The sequence below is a fragment of the Balaenoptera borealis genome, assembly GCF_965194805.1.
Source record: "Balaenoptera borealis genome assembly, contig: HAP1_SCAFFOLD_81, whole genome shotgun sequence".
Classification (NCBI taxonomy): Eukaryota; Metazoa; Chordata; class Mammalia; order Artiodactyla; family Balaenopteridae; genus Balaenoptera; species Balaenoptera borealis.
This window is the reverse complement of record NW_028123982.1, coordinates 1-15,262: the sequence shown is the minus strand read 5'-3', so window position 1 is coordinate 15,262 and position 15,262 is coordinate 1. Positions and strand designations below refer to the sequence as shown.

The window sequence follows — 15,262 nt, the reverse complement described above, 5'->3', positions numbered from 1 at the left end:
AGATGCAGAGAAAGCTTTGGACAAAATTCAACACCCATTTATGATAAAAACTCTCCAGGAATTGGGCATAGAGGGAACCTACCTCAACATGATAAAGGCCATATAAAACAAACCCAGAGCAAACATCATTCTCAATGGTGAAAAACTGAAAGCATTTCCTCTAAGATCAGGAACAAGACAAGGATGTCCACGCTCACCACTATTATTCAACACAGTCTTGGAAGTCCCAGCCACGGCAATCAGAGAAGAAAAAGAAATAAAAGGAATACAAATTGGAAAAGAAGAGGTAAAACTGTCACTGTTTGCAGATGGCATGATACTACACATAGAGAATCCTAAAGATGCCACCAGAAAACTACTAGAGCTAATCCATGAACTTGGTAAAGTAGCAGGATACAAAATTAATGCACAAAAATCTCTTGCATTCCTATACACTAATGATGAAAAACCTGAAAGAGAGTTTAAGGAAACACTCCCATTTACCATTGCAACGAAAAGAATAAAATACCTAGGAATAAACCTACCTAGGGAGACAAAAGACCTGTATGCAGAGAACTATAAGACACTGATGAAAGAAATTAAAGATGATACCAACAGATGGAGAGATATACCATGTTCTTGGATTGGAAGAATCGATATTGTGAAAATGACTCTACTACCCAAAGCAATCTACAGATTCAATGCAATCCTTATCAAATTACCAATGGCATTTTTTACAGAACTAGAACAAAAAATCTTAAAATTTGTATGGAGACACAAAAGACCCCGAATAGCCAATGCAGTCTTGAGGGAAAAAAACGGAGCTGGAGGAATCAGACTCCCTGACTTCAGACTATACTACAAAGGTACAGTAATCAAGACAATATGGTACCGGCACAAAAACAGAAATATAGATCAATGGAACAGGATAGAAAGCCCAGAGATAAACCCACACACTGATGGTCAACTAACCTCTGACAAAGGAGGCGAAGATATACAGTGGAGAAAAGACAGTCTCTTCAATAAGTGGTGCTGGGAAAACTGGACAGCTACATGTAAAAGAATGAAATTAGAACACTCCCTAACACCATACACAAAAATAAACTCAAAATGGATTAGAGACCTAAATATAAGACCGGACACTATAAAACCCTTAGAGGAAAAAATAGGAAGAACAGTCTTTGACATAAATCACAGCAAGATCTTTTTTGATCCACCTCCTAGAGTAATGGAAATAAAAATAAAAATAAACAAATGGGACCTAATGAAACTTCAAAGCTTTTGCACAGCAAAGGAAACCATTAACAAGACGAGAAGACAACCCTGAGAATGGGAGAAAATATTTGCAAACGGATCAATGGACAAAGGACTAATCTCCAAAATATATAAACAACTCATGCAGCTCAATATTAAAAAAACAAACCAATTCAAAAATGGGCAGAAGACCTAAATAGACATTTATCCAAAGAAGACATACAGATGGCCAAGAAGCACATGAACAGCTGCTCAACATCATTAATTATTAGAGAAGTGCAAATCAAAACTACAATGAGGTATCACCTCACACCAGTTGGAATGGGCATCATCAGAAAATCTACAAACAACAAATGCTGGAGAGGGTGTGGAGAAAAGGGAATCCTCTTACACTCTTGGTGGGAATGTAAATTGACGCAGCCACTATGGAGAACAGTATGAAGGTTCCTAAAAAACTAAAAATAAAATTACCATATGATCCAGCAATCCCACTACTGGGCATATACCCAGAGAAAACCATAATTCAAAAAGACACATGCACCCCAATGTTCATTGTAGCACTATTTACAATAGCCAGGTCATGGAAGCAACCTAAATGCCCATCGACAGAGGAATGGATAAAGAAGATGTGTTACATATATACAATGGAATACTACTCAGCCATAAAAAGGAACGAAATTGGGTTATTTATTGAGATGTGGATGGATCTAGAGACTGTCATGCAGAGTGAAATAAGTCAGAACGAGGAAAACAAATATCGTATATTAAGGCATATATGTGGAACCTAGGAAAATGGTACATATGAACCGGTTTGCAGGGCAGAAATTGAGACACAGATGTAGAGAAGAAACATATGGACACCAAGGGGGGAAAGCAGCGGCTGGTGGGGGTGGTGGTGGGATGAATTGGGAGATTGGGATTGGCATGTATACACTGATGTGTATAAAATGGATGACTAATAAGAACGTGCTGTATAAAAAATAAATTAAATTAAAAATTCAAAAAAAGAAAAAGTTTACAAGCCTATTATGGATTAGCTCAACAGCCTGAACATCACTAACGTTTCTGGTATAAACTTACATGCAAAGGGCTGGAAACAAAATACGAAATTCTGATTGATATTTGCTATTAGCTTGAGAGAAAAGGAAGGAAGCTTCTCAGCCAAACAAAATATTATCACAGAATGCCCATGAGAGACTATGACTTTGGTGGCCCCCAATGAACCGCACCCCCACCCCGAGATTTATGTTCTTGTAGAGTCTCCCACAGTTCGCCACAAGACGAACTTTGGCCACTGAGCCATTAGGAAATACCTTCCAATGGAGGTGGGGCTTGATAGGCATGATCCCAATGGGGTTTGTCTTCCTGGATTGTTCCTTAGAACCCCATCATCAAGCTCTGAGGAAGCCCAAGTAGCCATGCAGAGCAGCCCACATAGGAGAGAAGTAAGACCTTGGGTCAATAGCCCCAGTGACCTCCAAGTCAGTGACCAGCCCCAGTGGCGATAGGGGTGAGGCCATTTAGGAACCTCCAGCCAACCCACTACTATGTGAAACAGAAGGGCCTCGTGATCAGCTGGCAGTGTCAGAAGAAATAATAAATTGTTTTTAGGCCACTAGGTTTTGGGGTGTTTTTTAATCCCCCAAATGGATAACAATGGATAACTGAAACAATTCCTTTCCATATTCCTAATCTCATTTTGGTAATAAAACATGAATAAGGGAATTTGTGAGAGGTGGCATGCCTTGATGACTAAAATCTCCAGCTCTGGAATCAGACTTAACTGGTAATTTTGGTTTCACTGCTTACTTAGCAACATGGTCTCAGGAAGATGACTTAATTTTTATAATCTTATCTGCAAAATATGAGTAACACCTGCTTCAAGCGTCTTTAGTGGGCATTAACTGATGGAATGTATATAAAATGAGAGCCTCTCTGAGCACCTAGTCTGTGCTGAAATCAAATATATTGACTGGTAATCTTTTTTTTTAAATAAGGATGATAGTTGGGTTTTTCCCCCCATTTTTATTTGGCCGCACTGCGTGGACTGTGAGATCTTAGTTTCCTGACCAGGGATCAAGCCCAGGCCCCTGGCAGTGGAAGCAGGGAGTCCTAACCACTGGACTGCCAGGGAACTCCCTTGACTGGTACTTTTACACTGAGAACTTTAGCATGGACTCAAAATGAAACAGGGGCAATGTTTAGCAGTTGAGAAAGTTTTGGAAGTTCAGAAGGTATTATATGCCCACAACTAGTCTTAAGGAACAAAGAGATTGAGGCCTGCTGGAGAACCAGGGCAAATTCTGGCTGCTTATAGATTCAAGAGACTGCCCTACATTCTCAAGCCCTCCAAGTTGCACCTGGGTCTCTTAGCCAGGAGACTGCACCAGGCAGCACAGCCTCAGAGCCAAGAGAGTCACAGATTTAGCAAACATACTGCCTCAAAGCCTGCCAGCTGTTATCTGAAATGAGAGTTCTTGGGAAGGAGAGGACTCCAACTTTCCTCATTAGTTGAGTTATACAAGGAAAGTCTGCAGGAATATCCTTGGTTTCCGTTCCTGTGTTCGCCTCAGCAAGAGCACAGATACTAACAGAGAGCCCAGATTCCTAGTATCTTTCCTCTGCTGATGGCGTTCAGGTGATTATGGTGGGTTTCGGCAGTTCTTTCCATTCAGCTTGCTGCTCACTGCTCCTCTGGCCTCCTGACATGGATGTTAAAAGAGAAAAAAGTCAATCCCGCCCCAGTCACCTTTTCCACGAGTCTCCCCTGTGCTACAGTAAGGAGAGTCACACCACAGAAGCAAGGAATGAGCTGCTATTCCATAAATGGGGCCCAGGGCTAGTTATATGCAAGAAAATAATTGTTTCCATAAAGCAGTGCATTTTCTGGAGAAGAGCTTTCCATTCATCATTAGAGGAAACGGCTCCTGTCAAGCTCTACTCAAAGACAGCCAGTGTCCTACGAGCAACACCTTCCCAAACTGGCACATGGGGGCCCAGGGAGTGTGGGAGTGAAAGATGGGGGACAGGAGCCCCCAGACCAGCAGGTTCCCAGGTGGCTTCTCTCCTCAGGGCCAGGGTCCCCACCGACCAGATTCCATCCCATCCCGCATGTTCATCCAGCTCCTTCGCCTGTAATAGTTTGTCCAGGAGTGAATGAGGCCAAAGTAGGCAGAGCCCTTCTTAAACACCTTCTCCTCAAAGGGAAAAATTGTGACACTGATTCCTTCTGTTTTCACAAACCTCCACAAGTAACTGTACTGAGTATAAACCAGAAGGTCAACAAACATTACAGAAGGAAGGGACTTGGGAGGGAGCTTTCTGGTGAGAAGCACTCTGGGTCTAGAGGTGCCACTCCCAAAGGGGGAGGAAAACCTCAATCCTGGGTGACAGGAAAACAAGACAAACCTTTCTCCAATTATAAGGGATGAAAATAATAATCTTTGGGGCTTCCCTGGTGGCTCAGTGGTTAAGAATCCGCCTGCCAATGCAGGGGACACGGGTTCGAGCCCCGGTCCAGAAAGATCCCACATGCCATGGAGCAACTAAGCCCGTGCACCACAACTACTGAGCCTGCGCTCTAGAGCCCATGAGCCACAACTACTGAGCCTGCAAGACACCTAGAGCCTGTGCTCCACAAGAGAAGCCACCGTAATGAGAGGCCCATGCACCACAATAAAGATTAGCCCCTGCTCGCCACAACTAGAGAAAACCCGCACACAGCAACGAAGACCCAATGCAGCCAGAAATAAAATAAATAAATAAATTTTAAAAAATTTAAAAAAAGAAAATAATCATCTTTGGCCTCCAGTCTTCTCTGCGGAAATGGGTGGGTCACACTGGCTTCCTGCTAAATTGTTTGTGTTAGGATGAGTACAGAAATAACTTTGCACCCAGAAGAGAGACATTTTCCCCTAATCTAGATTCTGAATATGCTCTCAGTGGTCCCCAAGGGCATGCAGGTTATGCTGAAAGAATCTGAGCACAGCCTTAACTCCTTTAGTGTAGCTTTTTGGGTGGGTTGCCGAGTTACTGTTTCCCTTGCTCTAAACCTGAGAAAGCTGCCTCAGGAATTTGTAGGTCTTTTTTTCCTGCCCTAGAAACCTCTTGACACTTGTTCCTTGAAGATCTACAAGTCCATTTCCCCAGTCACATAAATTCCTCAACTCAGCCTTCTAAAACCCGTCTTTTATATCAGATTTTTATTTTAATTTGAGATGGAAAATTGTTTAACATAGTTATTAACTGGCAGAGATAGTTGGAAAAAACTAATCAACACCAGATTATTCAAAAGAATTTATGGCAATAAATCTTACTTCTAACTTCAACTGATACCTCCTAAATTGTTCCCTATTACATCATTTCCTCTCATCTGACATGCATTTTTACAGATTATAAGAGAAACATACTGAGAATATACATATAAGAGAAACAAAAATACCTCCTGACTCCCTGCTTCGGCTGGTGGTCTACATCAGTTCGAGAGAGAAAGAATAGAGCATCTGGACGCTTTTTCAATCCCCCACGACGGGCCTCCCCAGGGTAGTGATGTATCTTCAAGTTCCAAATCAGCCCCAAGATATGAGAGCAGAGTCACTCCACTAGGAACCTGAGGAGAGTGGGCGATTGGAGAATCTGATCTGCCCTCTAGACTTAGAATGTAGGAGGAGAAGGAAGATGTGTGCAGAAAAGCTCTGAACCTAAACACCCCACTGGAGTGACACGTGCTCTGGGAGATCAAGAAATAGAGAGGTGGCTCTTGGCCAAGGGAACCATGCAGGAGATGACAACCCACAGGGGCATTTGATGGGCTGGGAATGAGGTGAGAAAGATGTGGACAGGAAAGCTACGTTCAACACAAGGAAATACAAAGAGAACAGTGTGCTTGGAGTGGAAACTTTATGTCAGAGCACAGTGGAGTGAAACTTTATGTCAGAGCACAGAATGACCATGGTGTTAAAAATCAGTTGGCCGGACAACAAGGTCTGACTGTATAGCACAGGGAACTATATTCAGCGTCCTGAGATAAACCATAAAGGAAAAGAATATAAAAAAATATGTTAATATGTTAACAGTCACTTTGCTGTACAGCAGAAATTAACAACATTGTAAATCAACTATACTTCAATTAAAAAAAAAAGACTAGCTAAACAAAAAAGTCTAGTAAAAACAGAAAAACAAAACAGTCGGCCCATCTCAGTATCAATGAGCTCACCCAATACCCAGAGCTTGGTTTTTTAATGCCATTCTCCAATCAAAGGAACCAAGGTCCTGTTGATTCCAGGACTAAGGCAGGAAATAGGCAGGATGGACCCATTGCATCTCGTCTTGCCAGATATAAGGAAATGCTAAAAACAAAACCAGAGGACAAACCAAAAAACCCAAACCAAACTGAAACAAACAAATAACAACAACAAAGCCCATACAACATTGAGAGGGTTATCCCAAAGACGCACAGGAGCCAACCGAATGAGCTCCCAATGGCCAAAGCTAGAACACTTTGAGTAATGAGAGAAAGCAGTATTGGATTATAACTCAAGGTATAAAATAAATATCGATGAGTCCATACCGGTGAAAATAAATGACTGAATAAATTAATGAGTGGGAAGGAAGTGCTGATGACTTTGTGTGTAATTAACTCATGAAGAGATAACTCTTCACAAAGTAATAGAGTCCAGTTTCCATGACCAGGTCTTTTAGTTCTTTTGATAGTATCCCACATTCAGGGATCAGAAATGAAACCTTTTGGAATGTGTAATATAAACAAGGCCCCATTTTCATGTAGATCAACACCCAGGTTTTCAGGGATGAAATAACATCATGAAAACTGCTAACTATTCCTCCACAGGTTTCAATAAAACTCTTAAAACTCCTAAATTAACTTACTAATCTCAGGAAAAGAGAAATTTCACAAGTCAAGTTTTTGGTTTCTGTACAGTACAGCAAAGAGAATGAGCAGACAATTTTTAATGGGAAGGTCTTGCTTGCATTTCATCTTCTGTAAACAAGCAATATGCAGGCAGACCTCCAAGATATCGCTGGTTCTCTTCCAAACCACAGTAATAAAGCCAATGTTGTAATAAGGCGAGCAACATGGATTTTTTGGTTTTCCAGTGTGTATAAGTTATATTTACACTATACAGTAGTCTATGAAGTGTGCAATAGCATTGTCTTAAAAAAGGACAATATTTTAAATAAAAACTACTTTATTGCTAAAAAATTCTAACCATCATCTGACAAGAGTTGCCACAAACCTTCAATCTGTAAAAAACACAGTATCTGCAAAGCACAGTAAAGCAATAAACAGTAAAATGAGGTATGCCTGAACTGTATGTCCTGTTCCTTTCACTACTCTAATTAATTTTTAAGGAAATATGTACAACTGAATATCCCTAGATTTGTCTATCCTGGTGCTATGCCGGATCAAAAGAACTGTCCCTTACAGCATAAAGAATTTAGAGACATCAGTTACTAAGAGATTACATGGAAGGAGACGTGCTCCCGGATATTTCCATTTCCAGACAGAAAAATTCAACAGGTCAGAATGGAGAAGTTAAGGTACACACCCCTAACTGCTGTCTCTGATGAGCTTTCCACCCAGAGACTTTACACTTGATGGGTTTCAAATGCTGCTAAGCCCTCCACACCTTGAAAACCATTCTCCCAAAGTGGGAACACCAGCCTGCTCCTAAGAAGCGGGGTCATCACCTGTGTCTCTGAGAAAATGGCCAGTCAGGCCTGAGTTAAGGTTAAGCAGGTCATTTTAAAGCGTTAAAAAAAAAAAAAAAAAGCTTAAACCATTATCATCTTTAGGTTGATATTTTTGGAGACCACGCCACTTAAATGGGTTGGTGACAACGGCCTACTAGATACTTGCTTGGGAATTGGGGAGACTCATCTCTCTCAGCACACCCTGGGCAAATCAAACGCCTCTACTTCCAAATCTCCGAAAATGGCGCTCGGTGTGGGTGATATTTTCACGAAGCCACAGTCCACGTCCCCCCAACCGCTCTTCAAGTTGTGCTTTCAAGCAGAGCCACTACGACGAATTTCTCCCCAAAACGGTGCACTTTGGCTGGTGGAAAAGAGAAGCGAGTAAAATGTAAAGTTTCTCAGATATCAAACCAGTTCCCATAAACAGTTTAGAAAATAAAAAAGTAGTTTCCTGGGTCTGGACTGGGCACACGGACGGGAGAAAGAACGAAGCTGCGGATGGGGGCGGTGGCGGGAAGGGGCGCGGGCCAAGACCTGATGCCGGGCAAAGGCGAAGACCTGATTTCGGCCTGCACGGGGCGGGCCGGCGGCTGCACGTCGCAGCATTTACACCCTCCTAACGCCCTACCGCCGGCCTCGCCCCTCACTTTCCTCCCCGAGACTCACTTCACGGGGTACTGAGGAAGGACCAGAGATCGCAAGCAGGGGAACTTCCAACAGCCCCGCCCGTCAGTGTGCGCCAGGGTCGGGCACCGCCCCACCCCCACGCCCTATGCATCTTGGGAATTGTAGTCCTGCAGCCCAGCAAGCCTCGGCTGCAGCGCCAAAGAGACTACAGCTCCCAGAATGCATGGCGAGGGCCCCGCCTCCCGCCCTGCCCCTGGGTGTGGGCCGAGGGTGGTCCTGCAGCGCCGGGGAGAGTGGGTGTTGTTTGCCAGCACCTCCCGCCGGCAGAGTCCTAGCGCGGCCGGCGTGCCCAGGATGGTTGGATTCACCCTGCAGACAGGTACGTCTCCACGAGATGCTGGTGGTGAGACTGGATTTCTCGCGGGCCACCAAGGGGCCTGTGCCTCCGGCTGCCCGTGCAGGACTGCCCGGGGTACCTGGGGCTCGGCTAGCTCAGCTGCTGTTCCGCCCGCCCCGCCGCTCCGCCCACTCCTCCAGCTCCCCGCCCGGCGGGCGTCATCAGTGTGGCCAGAGCACGGGGCTCGGCGGTTCCTTAGGCCTTTCGGGAGCGCACACGGAAGCACCCCGATGGGTACCTGAAACGTTAAAAACACTGCCTAAAATATAAATACGGTACCTGGTACCTGGGGACCTGGAACTTGCCTTCTGAATGCCACCTTACCCCCCCCCGCCCCCCGCCAACCCCGCCCCACCTTCGGGCTTCGGTAAATCTTCCCTCTGGACCCGGCTGGCGGCAGAGCCCACACCTCGGTCAGGCCCTTAGAGGGACTGTTAGTATATAGAGCTGAAAGCAGTCTTAACTGACAAAACAGGTATTAGATCATAGAATCTAGGGAGAAAGCCTAAGAGAGAATGAAGGGCCTGAAATGTTTTGTTTTGTTTTGTTTTAAAGCACCCAAAAGAAAACATAACTGACCTGTATGTAGAAACCCAAAAGATTGTGGTAACAAAATGAATTTTTTAAAAAACTGAGCCAACAGCCTTGCAAACAAATTTACCTTTGGTCATATTCTGAAAACAGGAGGAGATGTTTAGTGAGAAGGACAAAAATTTTACACATCACATTTCTGGGTCATAATGCAATAAAATTAGAAATAACAGAAACAGGGAAGTTAATGATCGACTTCTCCAAAAAATATATTCTTTTACATAAATTAATTCCTGGGTCAGGGTGCAAGTCCAGAACACAAACACAGTACCTATAAATGTCTGTGCTTGCAAATATATTGTAATCGGATATATGCAACAAAGGTGACAAGATTGAGCTGTCCGACCGGGAAGCTCGCTGAGTGCCCAGGTCCTGTTCGCTGGAACTCGAGCGCCACCCTGGAGTCATTTAATGTCATCTCAATATGACTGGGAGCAGCGGGGAAGGAAGGCAGTACTTGGAAATGGAGCCAATGCAGACGCTGGTAGTAAATCAGAGGCCTCCCTCCTGATGAGCCTGAACTTGGCCTCACAATCCTTTCCAGCACAGAGCCGGGCAGCCACCACAAATGGGCTGGTGTTGGCGGACAAGATCACAACTGTCCTGCAGTAGCAGGCAGGGTGGAAACTGGCACCAGCAGCTGCAGTGGAAAAAGTTAACGGCCCCGGTAGAATATATGATCCACCCTGTGCAAGGACTTGGGATCCCAGAAGTTCTGGCGAGGGCTCAGAGCCAGATTCCTTCATTTCTTTCCTCAGCTGTTCTTCCTGTGACTGGTATGGAAATCCACAAAGCACGCAAACACATTAAAAATGGTCACTCTGTGGGCTGTGTCAATACATGGAAGTATGTAAATGAAGGAGTATTTTAAGAGAAGACAAAATAGTTTGCACAGTCTGATTAAAGGTGTGTCATGTATATTCGTAAGTTTAGAAAGGAATTTGGAAACCGCTGAAATTGTTTTATAAAGCTCATTCTTTTAGGTTGTTTAAATTTTAAAATGTGTTTAGAAACACATTGGTACGTAAAAATTTAAATCTTAGCTATCCAGAAACTTCAAATATCTAGAATGAGGCATTTCCCAAAGGTCTGTGTAACTCAAGATATTACTATAGTTTGAGAACTATTCATCCATAATGCACTTGATGAAATAACATGCATTCACAGAGAAAGGAGCAATTGCTATAATATTGTATGTATATAATAATATAATAACTATATATATTGATATAATATGGAACACCTATAATAGGTGAGGCACTGCTAAAAGCAGTGGTTTTCATACACTCACATGTATGTACAACCATTACCAGAGTCAATTTTAGAACAGTTTTATCACCTCAGAAAGAAACCTTTAGCTATCACCCTCCTATTTCCCCCACCCCCTCCCTCTCCCCCAGTCCTGAGCAACCACTAAGCTACTTTTGTCTCTATAGATTCCCCTGTACCGGACATTTCACATAAATGGAATCATGCAATATGTGGACTTTTATGACTGGCTTCTTTCACTCACCATAATGTCTTCAAGGTCACCCAAGTTGTATGTGTCAGTACTTCATTCCTTCTTATGGCTATCATAATAACATTAAATTTTTTTTATTTTGAATGCTGGTACTTGAGAAAAAATAATTAGAAGGAAATGAGAAAGAAAGATTACTCTGGAGCTCCTAAAGGGCTTTCCACTACTCTTGCGATCTCTGGAGGTGGACGGCCCTGATTCTCGTTGCAGGCCAGGACTTACAGGAATGGGAATACCAAGCTCTGGGGTGAATTTGGGTTCCCAAGTGAACGTGAATGAGGCAGAGAGTAGAAGAAGGGTTTTTTACTGAAGGAAGGGGACAAAAATCACTGAGAGGAAAGAGGAGAGCTGCCTGAAGCAGAATTAGCACATCTGTGAACAGTGAAAGGCAGGAGACAAGGTGCACATACTTGGGTCCAGAGTCTGAGGGGAGGAGAGAGGGTGATGAGATAGGACCAACAGGTCATAAACCTCCAATATCTCGAGTCACCGGCCTTCGAGGCCTGGATGTCCCCTCAGCAGCAGGGAGCCAGGACTGGGAGCGGGGTGACAGCTAATGCTCAGGAAGGAGGTCAGTGTGCAGGCAGCATCTGTGTGTACACCACGCGGGACTTCAGGGAGGGCCTGTGTATGGCCCGCAGGCCTGCTGGAAGTACTCGTTTATTCAGTCGACAACCTCTTAAGTGCCTGCAGTGTGACACACTGTGCCATGAACTAGAGATACAATATCACCCTGTCCCTGCTGTCACGGGACTCAGCATCTCATAGGAACAGTATTTGTCATTTCTTTTCCATTTCCCCACCGTTCCTGGAGGTGTATTCTGCACAGAATGGGCAAATTGCAATCCCTGTTGATTAATAATTGAAGAAATAAAGCTTTTGACATTCAGATTTTTTAACGAAAGTGCACTATCTGAGATGTAGAATTCTATATCTTTGGCTTCTTTAAAGTTAGCCATACAGACAAAACAGAAAATGAAAAAAACTCTAATTTTTCAATTAAAAAATTTCACATTGATGTCAACTGGAGTTTTTGGTTTGTTTTTCCTCAAGAGTATCTATGTACTTAGGAGCTTTAGATTTTTTTTAAAGGGGGCAGGAGAAAAGAAATGCATAAGTGACTCATGCCAAATTTCCTTACATTTCAAATTACTGCAGTGGATTTAAGGGTCTGTAATTTTTTCAGTGACATAATTTGTTTACAATTAAAATGTGGATTTCATCTCCTTTATTCCTCTTGAACTCAGTCATAGTCCTGAGCCGCCACCAAAACAATCTTATCTTGAGGTTGGGCTTCTCTCCCTGTAAATGTTGTTTACTGGAAAGGAAAAGAAGTTGCCTTGAGTCAGTTACCCTTGGCCATCATGCTTGCTTTCACTAGAGAGTGTGAAGTTTCCTCGCTTCACAACTTTGTAGCCCTCTTTGCCCTGGATTCAACATGCTCAAGACCCATTTGAACATCTGTGACAGCACAGGGGATTGTATTACAGTCGGATCCCTGGTGTGGCCTAAGTCCGGGGAACTTATCAGAGTTGTTGGTAGTCATGTCCCTTTTTGGTAAATGCACATGCTTATCAAAATTAGGAGCAGTTTGATTCCAGACTCAGTTCCTCATGTTCTTTTTCCCAGCCGTGGCCTGCAATTGGTATTTCTGATACTAGAAACTTAAAAATGCTCGTCAGCCACAGGAAAAAAAAAAATCCTGTGGTTTCTGAGCACTTCGAAGTCCATCATGGCCTTGTTCTTTAATCACTCTAGAAAAATAGAAGCTATAAAAAAAAAAAAAGAAATATAAGGACCTGCAGCCAATCCCTGAGAAGCTCTCTATACATAAAGGACTTGAGGACGAGGACAGTGTCGTCACATTGCCTCCGCAGCCCCTGGCAAAACAATGTCACTCATAGCATGCTGCTAAAGTGAGTGTATCTTATTTGAAAATTAAACCAGCATCTCTCCTCAGGCCCAAGGTGGGGACAGACAGTGCCCCGAGAGGAAGCAGAGGGGTACAAGCAGCAAGTTTCCAAAAGTAGACCACTGCTTCGCAGCTGCTTCTTGGCATGGGCCCATTCCCCCTTTCCAGAGATCAGTGAAAGGAAGGTGGGGCCCCAGGGGGAGGGAACTTGTGTCTTCAGATGTGTCAACCGCTGGGCCTCCAGAGTTTAGATTTGGAGGGAATAGATTAAAGACAAACCTCTTATTTTTCAGTTTGACCTTGGGCCCTAGTGGTCAGGCTGTGGTTTTCTGTTTCCCCCTGTGCGGTGGGGTACTGTGTGCATTTAAGCACCAGTGTACATGTGTTTGTGTATAACTCAAGGGATCCAGCCTTAAATAAGGGGAAAAGAAAATCAGTATTTATAGGGTGCCTACTCTTTGCCAGGAAACTTGTAATTACCAAGTTCTTGAATTCTGGCATCCTGCTTGCAAAGGGTGTGCATGTTAATTAGCTATTGTTGCATAGCAAATCACCCCAAAACTTAACTAGCTCATGGTTGAACTGCTCAACAGTGTGGGTTTAGCTCAGCTAGGCCATGCTTTTGGTTTCAGCCAGGAACCGAAGTGGATGTGTGGTTTGCTGCTGGTTGACTAGGGTGCTCTGCTTCTGGTAGGTGAGCCGGCTGCTAGCTGGGCACCTGGGTGTCCTCCAGCAGGCTAACATGGGCTTGTTTTCATGGAAAGCAGGGTTCTGAAAGAAAAAGCAGAACGTTCAAGACATTTTGAGCCTAGGCTCGAAACTGGCAGCGTCATACCTACTGCATTCTTCTGGCCAGAGCACATCAGGTCAGCCTCAATCCAAAGTTTAGGGGAACAGATTTCTGCCTCTCCCTTTTTGTACAGGAGCAGCTGTAAAATCACATTGCAAAGGGCATGGATAAAGTGAGAGAATACAGAATCATTGTTTTCACAATCAGTATCATTATACCTAAGCAGACAAGTTTTATATAATGGTTCCAAGTGAAGTAACTTGTTGAAAAGCCACACAGCTACTAAACGGCTGGGATTCATGGAGTATTACGTCCACCTAAGTCCACAATACCCAAGGCACTAGACCATTCACTCCTGCAACTTTCTCCGGCATCCTAGGGTCCTAGGAGAACACTTCGGAAATACAAGTACGAGCCCTTCGTGATTCTTCCATCTAGCGCTCTTCACCATAAAAATAACTGCCTCAAGAGAATGCACAGGACCTTTGAAACAATTTGAATAATTAGGAGAAAGGTCTGAGTTTTGTAAATCAACGCCTAATTTATTTGTCATTTCTAATCATAGGAAAATACCCATGATGCACTCCAAATATTTGCAAAGTCTTTTCATCCATTTTATTTTTTCTTAATTTTACTTATTTATTTATTTTTGGCTGTGTTGGGTCTTTGTCTAGTTGTGGCGAGCGGCGGCCACTCTTCATCGCGGTGCGCGGGCCTCTCACTATCGCGGCCTCTCTTGCTGCGGAGAACAGGCTCCAGAAGCGCTCAGAAGTTGTGGCTCATGGGCTTAGTTGCTCCCCGGCATGTGGGATCCTCCCAGACCAGGGCTCGTACCTGTGTCCCCTGCATTGGCAGGCAGATTCTCAACCACTGGGCCACCAGGGAAGCCCCATCCCCATCCCTTTTTGATATTGGTAGGCTATAGATAATTCTCAAAGTAGACTAACACTAATAACTGGGCCGGCAATGTCTATTACTCTAATACAAAGACATGTGCAGCAAAGACATTACACCTACTAAGTTTACTGAGTCAGATACTAACTCTTGAAATATTCCTCTCATTTCTCCAAAGTTATTTTCTAGACGAAAAATAAAGACTTCAAGCCGGTGACGCCCTGTGGCGCAGTTCGGGTCTCGAATGCCCCCCAGGAAGGGTATAGTCTAAGAGTGGGTGGGAATGCGAGGTCCAAAGTCTGCGATGCATGCTGTTACCCACGCCGGCCACTGCTGGGGACACGGATCTCCAGCAATCAATCACCATAGTGTGGGAGAGATAGGAGGTGCTCGAAATTGCGCGAACTACCGCTGGGTGGTGGGGAGTGCAGGGGGACGAAACAACACAAGCAGAGTGGGAGGGAGAGGAAGCACTTGGGAGAAAAAAACATGGTGTTTGGGCAGCAAGGAGTAACGGCGGGGATAGAAGGTAAAGCGGGAGGTAAAAAGCCTACAGCACCCGGTATTCGCAGGTGGTCTCCCATC

At 44.0% G+C, this 15,262-nt stretch overlaps 1 long non-coding RNA gene across 2 annotated transcripts; it reads right to left on the bottom strand.

Annotated features, from left to right (window-relative positions):
• Positions 1–2,849: 2,849 nt before the first annotated feature.
• On the bottom strand, positions 2,850–15,256 carry LOC309621264. Of its 2 annotated transcripts, XR_014239881.1 has the most exons (4): positions 13,561–15,256; positions 11,076–12,399; positions 5,675–8,308; positions 2,850–3,935 (listed from the first exon to the last, which is right to left on the bottom strand). It is a non-coding gene; the product is annotated as an uncharacterized lncRNA (long non-coding RNA). The 2 variants fall into 2 exon arrangements; XR_014239880.1 differs by having other exon boundaries at positions 11,076–15,256.
• Positions 15,257–15,262: the final 6 nt, after the last annotated feature.